Source organism: Aulostomus chinensis, chromosome 1 (genome assembly GCF_037954235.1).
Source record: "Aulostomus chinensis isolate RoL2024-O1b breed Wild chromosome 1, RoL_Achi_v1.0, whole genome shotgun sequence".
Classification (NCBI taxonomy): Eukaryota; Metazoa; Chordata; class Actinopteri; order Syngnathiformes; family Aulostomidae; genus Aulostomus; species Aulostomus chinensis.
Genome location: NC_141320.1, coordinates 9,175,601 through 9,186,349, shown reverse-complemented (window position 1 = coordinate 9,186,349; position 10,749 = coordinate 9,175,601). Strand labels below are relative to the sequence as shown.

Sequence of the window (10,749 nt, the reverse complement as noted above, 5' to 3'; positions counted from 1 at the left end):
AAGGTCATGATTTTCCTCTTTCAAAAAGCTTTTTAAATCATGAAGATTTCCCAGGATTTACCACTGAGCACTGCTCCTTTTCTTCTTTTGTGTTCTCACTGCACATAGAAGACTCTGAACTTCAACGTTCAGACTGCCAGTCTTTGTGGGGTCCTGGTCCTTCCTTGATTCAAGGTGGGCCAACTCAGCAGTGAAGGTCTCTGTCTCCTGAGATGCAGTAGAAACTCGTCTCCTCAAACATCCATTTTCTGCCTGTCTCTCCTCACTCTGGGACCTCAGCTGTTCAAGAGTCGTCTTCTTCTCAGTGAGTTCTTCTCTCATATTGTTAATCTCTGCCTGGATGGAGTTGAGCTCACACTTGAGGTCACACTTCTCCTTGCAAACCATCTTCACCTCAAGCTGAAGATTGTGGACTTGTGTGTTCAGGTCTCTGATCTGAGTCTGGTTCTCCTCCCTCACAGATTCAAGGTTGCCCACCATGGCAGACATGTTCTCTACCAGCTGATATGCAATAATCTTCTCTTGTCCAAGACTAGAAACCTGTCCCCACAAATTCTGGTTTTCTGTCCATCTCTTGTCACACAGAGACTGAAGCTGATCAAGCGCACTTTTCTTCTCTGTCAGGTCTTCCTCAAGACATTTCATCTCCACCTGTTCACTCTCCCTCAGAGACTGAACCTGGGTCAGCTCTTTTCTGAGCTCATTGTTCTCTCCATCAACCTTCCTCCCCTCACACTGAAGACTGTGGACTGTTGCGTTCAGATCTTCTTTCTGAGTCTGGTTCTTGTCCTGGACCGTTTTGAGGTTGGCCACCACAGCAGTGAGGTTCTGTAGCTCCTGGATTGCTCTTTTATTCTCACGTTCAAGAGTAGAAACTTGCTCCCTCAAGTTCTGGTTTTCTGCCTGTGTGTTGTCACTCAGAGACTGAAGCTGCTCAAGGGCAGCTTTCTTCTCAGTCAGGTCCTCCTGCTCTGTCAGCCTTAGAGATGGAGGAGCAGGATCACATTGACCAGGATCATTCAGTGGATAAATACAGCTCCTACTGAGATCCACCAGATCTCTGAATGCTCCAACTATACAATCCAATGGAGTCATAGCCTTCTGTCCTGGGTTGATCTGAAGATCTTGAGCCAGACTAAATCTCCTGGAACTGTCAAGTGTTTAAAGACCAAAACTGCCCCAGAAATGAGGAGTCTGGATTCTTTTCTCGAAGGAGATGGCAATGACAGTCCTGCAGAGTGACATCACTGACATGAATGGATGACTTCAGTCATGTGACTGGATGACTTCAGTCACATGACTGGATGACAGTGTAGATGCCAATGTAGAGGTTGGGTAAATAGTCTCTGAGAATCCAGCTTGAAGCCACGCATTCCTTGTTTTTGAAAAACCCAAAAGGAGACCATCAGTCTCCCTCAAATCCTGTACTTGGTTCAATGTTGCTGTTCCATTTTGCAGCAGCAGGTGTCGCTGTGATACCAGGTTCAGTTCAAGATTCCCAACTCCAGTTCATGTTGGTGACCTCAGTGGCAGGTAAAATGGTGCTTCAGTGGATCATGTGATCAACTCATGTGTGTCCTCACTTCTCCACAGGTCTGTCAAATGTTCTGTAAAATAGTTGGACCCAGCAGAGCTGCTAGATTAGGAGTTGATGGAGTCGTTGCAGATACCAGGGTCCAAAGTCCAGCTTGAACCTGGTTTGTGCAGTTCTTTGTCAAGCTAGCAGCCATTCTTGTCACTGCCAAGCTAAAGTGACTTCTGTCAACAAAGGTCAACATACAAAAGGATATTTCTACTGGCAGTTCAAGATTTTGATCAAACTCCTTTTTCAGAGCTGGAACCTTCCTCTTGTGTCAGCTTTCTGTTCCCATCTCTATGGTAACGGTCAGTTTTGACCCACGTCTTCAATCAGCTGTCAAATAAACTATGACAATTTTCTATCCTCCAAGTTGTTTCCATCTCTTGGTGACCTTGTTAGGCTTCCTTATCCATGGAAATATTGGTTTGAAGATTTAGTTGTTGGCCTCTGGACCTTTTTTTAGTCACTAAATCTTCAATTTCAGTTAAAAAAAATGGCAAAAAGAATCTCAAGAAAATCCTAGAAATAAACCAAAGGTTGTTGTGTTTCCTGACCGTTACTGAGGGTGTTAGAACACATCTCTGACATGGATTGGTTTGATTTAGTATTCATTTTAGTATCATTAACTATTGGAACATCCATGGTGTTATGGGTCAGTTTAGACCCTCATAAATTTACTTCAAGAAATATGGCAAAAAAGTATCTTTTTCAGCAACAGAACTTTAATACAAACACAAAATGAAAAGCAGAACAAGCCAGAACCCAAAATATGGATTTGCAAGGTCAACAAACAACAACCAGTCAAGCAAACCAAACCAACAGAAACCAGTTACTGGTTCAAAACCAGGAAAAAACAAAAACAGAGTAAGAGTCGTTTAAAGTTCAGATGCTTGTGTGTCACTTCTGTGTGTTCTTTCCAGAGATGTTCCTGCAGTTGAAGCACCATCCGTCCGTCCTGCTGTCCTGACTGCTAGGGCAGTCCTGACCCTCTTTCTTCTGGAACCAGGTCCTGAGGGGGTTGTGGCTGTGGCTGTTCTGGTTGGTGTTGAGGCAGGGCTGCTGGGGAGGACGCTGGTGTGGATGCTCTCTGTGTTGCTGATGGCATGGATGGAGTGCTGCTGAGCTCTGCAGCTGTCTGAGCAAGGCTGCAGCGTCTGGGTCTCGGGGCGTCCGTTCCCTTCCCTCAGTGTGTGGCTTGACCAGGGAACTTCCCAGCTCCTCCAGAAACATTCTCCTCTTGCTCTTCTTGGTTGAGCTCCACTCCTGGTGGATGTTGGTCCACAACACCAATGTTTCTATGCAGACTCATCAAGGATGCTGCAAAACACAAGAATCCACCACAAGACTTTCTCTTCAACCATGTTGAGGTCTTCATGGCTGTGATGATGCAGGTTCTCTTTCTTATTTTCTTTTTTAAAAATTCAGTAGTTTCATGTTAAATAATTAATGTAATATTAAAAAAGTTGATCACCTTTTATTAATTACTGTATTCTGTTTTGTTCCAGTGTTGATGATCTAAACCTGATATTTAGAAAAGCAGACAGCACAAAAACAGAAAATGCCACCATATCATTGAAATTTTCTTTCATGCATCTGAATGTGTAGACTCTTTTTGCAGAAGCCCCTCCCCTCTGTAGGGCTGGTGGGTCAATGGACAACGCGTCTGACTTTGGATCAGAAGATTCTGGATTCAACTCCTGGCTCCGTTCAAACTTCATAAACAAAAGCTTTCACACCTGAAGTGAGAACCAGTGATCAAAGTCACTGAAGTCCTCCCAGGTTTCCTCCTTGTCTGCTGGAAACATGAACACATGAATGATCCTGCTACCTCTCATGTTAAGCTGCACTTGACAGTGACAGCAGGAGAACAAAAATCCCAGTGTGTCATCAACATTTCCTGTCAATCAATGATAGAAGCTGTTGAGTTTCTGGATCAGAACAAGGAGAAAGGAGCCCCAATGAAAGAGTGATGGTTCTTGATTCTGATTTTGTTCTTCACTCCTACACCAGAGAGTGAAAGTGTGGGCTGGCTGGGCGCAACTGCCTGCTTCAGAGTGGGAGGAGCCTCAGGACTTTCCAGTGAGAGCTGCAAACTTCCACCAGCGCCCAGTGCCAGCAGGTCTTCATGATGGAGCTGAGAAGAACACAACAACACCAGAGCACTGGAGAGGAGCACAACACTTCTTTGCTTCCTGGCCACTCTCATGTCTGTCTGTCCATCTGGAGTTGGGGGGAGGAGCTTCACATGTTTTTCTTTTTTAAAAAATGGAATGTCATGACTTCCTCTGTATGTTAGAATATGAACTACTAAAAATGTTTATCCACAGTTTAAAGTTACAAATTAATTTTAAAGTAGAAAACTCTCCCCTCTTCAATCCTGTCACTCAGTGTTGTAAACTGTTTCAAACAAATTCTACTGTTCAACAGTTCAAGTGTTTCTAATGAAGCTGAATGTTCTCCTCTACATTCCTCAGTTGGGTTTCTTTCATGTCCTCCTGAGATCAAAGACAGAATTCTAGTTACTGTCAAAGCCCTGATGACATCATCAGGAATTCTGACCTGTCCAGGGTAAACTCTGAACCCACGCCTCCTCAAAGACTGGGGATCTGCTGACCCTGCCTCTTGCCCAATGTCACCTGGGATCGCCACCCCCCCCCCCCCCATGACCCTTAAAGGATAAGAACAGAAAGTGGATGGAGGGATGGACTCAGCACTGAAATCAGCTGATCTGATCCACATTCTAATGTTTCCTGTCCCTCTTTAGGAGTCAATGAGAATAGTAGTGTATATAATAATGTATATCCAACCTTGTAGTATCTTTCCAAAGCTTTTAGTATTTCTTCTTGTTTCTACTTGTAGTTTTAGTGTCTGGATCTTTTCTTTTGATATCCTGCTGTCTGCTCTTTGCTTTTGGAGCTTCCTTCAACAACTACCAGGCCTCCTGGGTACTGTAGGAAACATGGTCAAGTTCTTCTGACTTCTCCAGGAACGTCCTGCTCACATTGGTCTGTCTTCATTTTGACTCCTCCCACTGCCACAATGACCAGCCTTTATACTCTTGGTGACTGGGGCCCTGGTTGCTGCAGGCCTCAACACCAGCCTGTGGTTGTGAGCAGGGCAGAACAGAACTGACAGTATCTCCCATGCAGGACCTGGGTCAGCGCCTGGTGCCAGCTGGGGCACCGCTTTAACCTGGACCCCTAGAAGATCTTCTCCAGGAACTGGCCTTTTTCAGTCGAAACAGCGTGAAACTTCAAGTAAAGAATTAAAATTATTTAATTCACAATGAGGCCTCTGTCAAAAAATGAAGGAACAACTGACTACCTCCCCATGACTTCACTCTGATAACCAGGAGGTAACCTGGTAGTCAGAGCAGCGATGCTCAGGTCTGTGGACTCAGAAGAGGGTTCTTCTTTTGGTCACAGGTTTGAAGTGGAAGTGAAAGGAGAGGCAGTTAGAGACCTGCCACACCTCTCCAGTGACCTGGGACATGATGGCAGTGGTGGGATTTGAACCCACGCCTCCTCAGAGACTGGAACCTTAATCCAGCGCCTTAGACCGCTCAGCCACACTACCTCACTGTGCTGCTCTCTGAGTTGGTCTGCTAAAGGCATGTTGAAGAGGAAGTAACAATGATATAAAACTTATTCTGAAGGGGGACCCCTTTCCTCCACGGTCACAGGAAGTGACGACAGCGCTGCTAGAAGCAGGAAAGAAATGGTAAAAGGACTCAGTTTGTACAGAGCCTTTCTACCTCAGCAGCACTCAAGGAGCTGAACAATGTCCTCTCATTCACACACACTCACACACTGATGCTGAAGGCTGCCATGCAAGGAGCCAACCTACTCATCAGAAGTATTTAGGGGTTCAGTCTCTTACTCAAGGACACTTTGACATGGTCACTGGAGAAAGTGAGGATCAAACCAGCCACCCTTTGGTTGCCAGACGGCCACGCTACTCCTGAGTCATGTGACCTGGATAAGATGGTGAACTACAGCTGATCGCCATGCTAGCAAACCTCTTTTGTTTGGTTTGGTTGTTGTTTAGTGACTGTGGATGAATACACAGGAGAAGTTGAGCATAAATTTGTGTTCCCTGTTCACTTGAATATCTGCAGGAGTGTGAGGTGGAAATAATACTCGGAGGAGAATGAGAGTTCAGTCTCTGCGCTATGACCTGTGCTGACACTAAAACATGTCAGCCACAGAACAAAGATGGCAGTCCTCTGGGAGAGCAGGTACACCACACATACATGAAGAAACCCTACAGGAAACAAATGTGTTGCCAGAGACTTTTACTCTGTTTTTGTTGTTTACCCAAGAACAGGATTGGAGGGAGACTGATGGTCGCTGTTTGGGTTTTTGGAAAACAAGGAGGCTGTGGGTTCAAGCTGGATTCTCAGAGACTATTTCCCCAACCTGTACATTGGCATCTACACTGTCATCCAGTCACATGACTGAAGTCATCCAGTCACGTGACTGAAGTCATCCAGTCACGTGACTGAAGTCATCCATTCATGTCAGTGATGTCACTTGGCAGGACTGTCATTGCCGTCTCATTCCAGAAAAGAACCCAGACTCCACCTGTGGCTCCATGATAACTGATGGACCTCTGGTTGGAGGCTGGACGATGATGTTTGGACTGGAAGGAAAACTCCTTGTCCAAATTCCATTGTGTTCAAGTTTAAAGTCCCACAATAAGAAGTAGCTGAATCTGACAGGTGGAGGTTTGGAACTACAAGATGGTGATGTTTCCTTGACTTGATGCTTTGACTGTCAGGGTGGATGACAGCTTCTTCTGCTGCTTCATCTGAGTGGCTATGATTGGAGGTTTTACCCTCCAAGGTTGTTTGGTTCCAGGGGAAATTTTAGAATTCCAGTCCCCAACCTGGGCTGTTCTGAAACTCTTCTCCTGAATCACTCCTGAGCTGCAGCAAGAACAAATACCAGTGCCAACCAGATCAACTTCATGGCTGCTAACAGCCTCAGACACTTGATTTTCATCAATCTGGAGCCAAGAAGGCCCTCACCTGTGGTTCTCCTCCAGGAGGGTCCAGGTTCTGCCATTGTGGCTCCTGGTGCCACTGCCAGAGAGCCTCAGCTGCACACTGCAACATTTCAACAGGAGATTGACATTCCTTCAAATGTCCTGACATCTGATTCCAATGGTTCTGTTCCATATTTATATTGTAAATCAATCACACAATGAAAGCTGCCTCAGCTGGTTTAAGAGAGAGAACAAGCTAAGAGATCTGAAACCAGTAAAATATGCTTTTCTGTGTGCAAACTAGTGAGGGGCATGGAAGGATATTTTACCACCACTACAGAACCCAGACTTTAGTCATGTGATGAGATGGAGTCTCTGATGATGAAGTTAATGGACAAAATGTGAATTAAAAGAAAACACATTTCTTCAGCAGACTTTGATCCAACATTGAAGTTAGAGTTTGGTGGCTGCTCCATGTTGGAGGAAACCAGGCGATGTTGGGACATCACAGGGAAGCTCCTTTGCCTCCTCTGCTGCCAGTTCAACCACTCACTCCCATCAGTGGAGAGCAGCTTCAACTGGGTTTGGAATGTACCACTGTGGATGCATAGGAATGTGGAGAAAATGTCCTTTGTCAGAAGTGGGATTTGAACCCACACCTCCAGGAGAGACTGCGACCTGAACGCAGCGCCTTAGACCGCTCGGCCATCCTGACAGACACTGACAGTTGCAGACTGAATTAATTCACTGACAAAGTAGAATTTTTTCCACAGGAGCTACTGGCTCCTTAGTTGTTGCATTTATTGTTAACATTAAACACACAGTCTGAGTTTATGGCAGTAAGAAATGATTTTCATTTTTCTAAAGGACAAGAAATGAACCAGAACATTAGAACCACATTGCATCTCTTGATCAGTTTGTTACATGGGACACCTTCCAGACAGGAAGGTCCCACCAAGACTTGAACTGGGATCACTGGATCCAGAGTCCAGAGGGCTCACCATTCCACCATGGAACCAAACACAAGGAGGACGTTCCTCAAAATACCACTTGACATCACCTGCAATCAACCTGTTGATATTTGGAGGTTCATCTTGCTCTTGTTCCAGACTACATTGGCAAAAGGATCATGAACCACAAGGAAATCATGGAACTCCAGATTTATTCAGGACTTTCTAACTCCATCGTATGACCTGGGAGCAAAGACTGGCCAGGCCTTCCTTAATTTATCAGTTAATTACTGCTTCAACAAACATGCCACTTAATTAAGTCACCAGAATTTCTCTCATTGAAAAACCCACCAGCCTGATTTCTTGACATGACATGAAAAATTCTCCAAGAACCCACAGTTGGGTGGAAAGATACCAGGTTAACCAGGAGGAGTCCTGTTCCTGAACCATGGATGGAACAAAGTCCACTGGAAAACTCAGCAGTTCCTGAGTGCCAGATCCATCCGGGAGCTTGGGTCTCCCCTTGACTGTGGTGATCCATGAGATCAAGGAGGACAGAGGGAAGAAGGATCCTGTTGGAGATCTCCTACCTTCTTCCTCCACTTCACTACTACTTGGATGTCAGGAATATGAGGTACTTTACTCAAATGACGTATTAGGAGTTTCCTGTTTGACAAGAAGGAAGTCAGAGGTTCATACCTCACTTGTTGGTGGTGCCCTCAACCTGCTGAGAGCATCACTTAGTTCTCTACAGAGAAACATGGCAGCTCTGCTGAAGGCTGCAGGAAACCTGCTGGAACTGAGACTTGGACTCAGGTCACTGGATTCAAAGTCCAGGGTGCCAACAGGTCCACCAGGGCATCTGTGCTTTACTTACCGTGTAAAAAGGACCACAGTGGTCGTCTGGTTTTAATTTAACAAACAAATATGGTTGAAAACTTTGAGACAGAGACACAGGGCTCTTATTTGAAGGGCCATGGGATGGGAAATATCCTAGACCTCTGAGATCAGAGCTCTCACTTTGATCTCAGGGTCCTGACTTTGGGGGTTCTTCCTTTGGTCTTCAAATACTTGTGGTTTTTATTGGCAGAACTTTCAACTTGCATGCAAAAAGAGAATCACAGTCAATGTAAACCCAGCAGACAGTGTTTATTTCTAATAAATCAGACAATCACACAAATGAGAATGAAAGGAAAAAACAAAGAAAGGTTTTAAAATCCTTCTCCACTCTAAAGCTTTTTAAAGTTCATTTGAAGGTTCAAAGGTGGAGGTGAGGAGGTCACCCTGATCCTCCCTGTCGTCACTGCCGTGATTCTTTCTTCTGGTGCTGTGGTTCTTCTGATGAAGGGGGCGTGATGTTTGCTGTCTCAGGCTCCACCAAATGTCCTCTTTAGGACGCCACAATGTGGCCTCTTCACTGCTCCATCTTCCCTGCATCGGAGACACCAGGGTTCCTCCTGGTGCCGACCCCATCGTCCTTCTACCCAATGGTGCGGCCATGGATCCTCAGAGGACGCTGGGATCCTTCTTCTCATCAGAGCCACAGTTTTTCCTGGAGGGAACAACAGGAGCTTTGTTGTAATGTTTTGCTCGGTGTTTCCTGCACAGACCGTCAGGATCTGTGACGCCATCTTGTGGTAGGGGGTCATCATCTTGTTGTGTGGTAGTGGATTCATTGATCTGCTGTTTCAACACATTCAAGTTCATTATCCTACAAGTCAAAGTACATTTGGTGTGGAGTTTTAGTTTCTGGCCTCAATCATAACGTGTGCCTTTCTTCTTCATGAACATTTCTCAGCTTTGTAAGTTTATTCTAGTTTTTCTTCCTCACTTTTCTATTCCATTGTTGTTGAAGATTCTATTGCAGGTTGGAGTTCCCTGTTGACTGAAGCAGAAACAGGAACAACAAGCTGGAGGCTGTCAGAGCTCCAAGTTGGGCCGCTGATATTAAAGTAGGAGATGAACACATCCAGGTTAGCATCCCTCTCAAAAGCTGCTACTTTAGCTCTTCAGAGTACAGCAGCCTAGCATAGCTTCATCTGGCCAGTTAGTGGCCCACTTTGATGTCTGGGATATCAGGTTCAAGGTTCTTCACAGCTCTGAATGAAGGCTTTCTAAAGTGTTAACCAGTACTCCAGTTGTAAAAAACAATCAGGGGGGATGGTAGATTTTGATGTTTAGGAACAGATCATTTGTGCTGATGACAGCGCATCAGGTGAGAGACCAACAGTGTACCCTTACTCCTCTCAAACAACATGCATGCTATGGATATTACCTGTCTGCTACTCCTGTCATTGATCTTGACCAAGCCCCCAGGCTGACACTGCTACCACTGCTCCTACATAGTTAGAGTCAAATGCAGAGGACATTTTCCCACCGGGTGCAAGTGCAACTTCATACTCATGCTACCTATAAATCTGGGAATTCATCTATATTTTGAAACAAAACGTTCTCAAGTCAAGTCCATTTTAATTAAAGTGCAAGAGCAAAAGAATGAAACAAATGTACTGTGGCAGGATGGCGCTACACTCCCCACCATGAGGGGCAGTGTGGCAGACGATAGTGAGTGGTCACCTAGAAGTAGACCTGGTCCGACCCTTCTCCGTCCTTTCCACTTCCTCTCCCTCCTTCACGGAGCTGACAGCCGTGCGTGGTGGCGTCTCGCTGGTCAGCAGAAAGGTTACAAACAAAGGTACCTCAAAACCTCAAAATAATGCTACAGTGATGTCGGAAGAATTGCTAATGAACTCAAAATGATGCTAACAGTAATGGAGGAAGAGTTGCTAATAACCTCAAAATAATGCTACAATGATGTTGTAAAAATTGCTAATGATCTCAAAATGATGCGACAGTGATGTCATAAGAATTGCTAATGAACTCAAAATTATGCTAACAGTAATGTAGTGATAGTTGCTAATAAACTCAAAGTGATGCTGACAGTCGTGTAGTAAGAGTTGCTACTAACCACAAAATAATGCTACAGTGATGTCGGAAGAATTGCTAATGAACTCAAAATGATGCTAACAGTAATGTAGTGATAGTTGCTAATAAACTCAGTGAGGCTTACAGTAATGTAGTACGTGTTTCTAACAATTTCAAATGATGCTGAAAGTCATGTAGTAAGAGTTGCTACTACCCTCAAAATAATGCTACAGTGATGACGTAGGAATTGCTAATGAACGCAAAATAATGCGAAAGTAATGTCGGAAGAATTGCTAATGATCTCAAAATGAT

The 10,749-nt window shown here is 44.8% G+C and overlaps 1 non-coding gene across 1 annotated transcript; it reads right to left on the bottom strand.

Moving 5' to 3' along the window:
• Positions 1-7,197: 7,197 nt before the first annotated feature.
• Positions 7,198-7,280, bottom strand: trnal-cag (transfer RNA leucine (anticodon CAG)). The gene has a single exon. It is a non-coding gene; the product is annotated as a tRNA-Leu (tRNA).
• Positions 7,281-10,749: the final 3,469 nt, after the last annotated feature.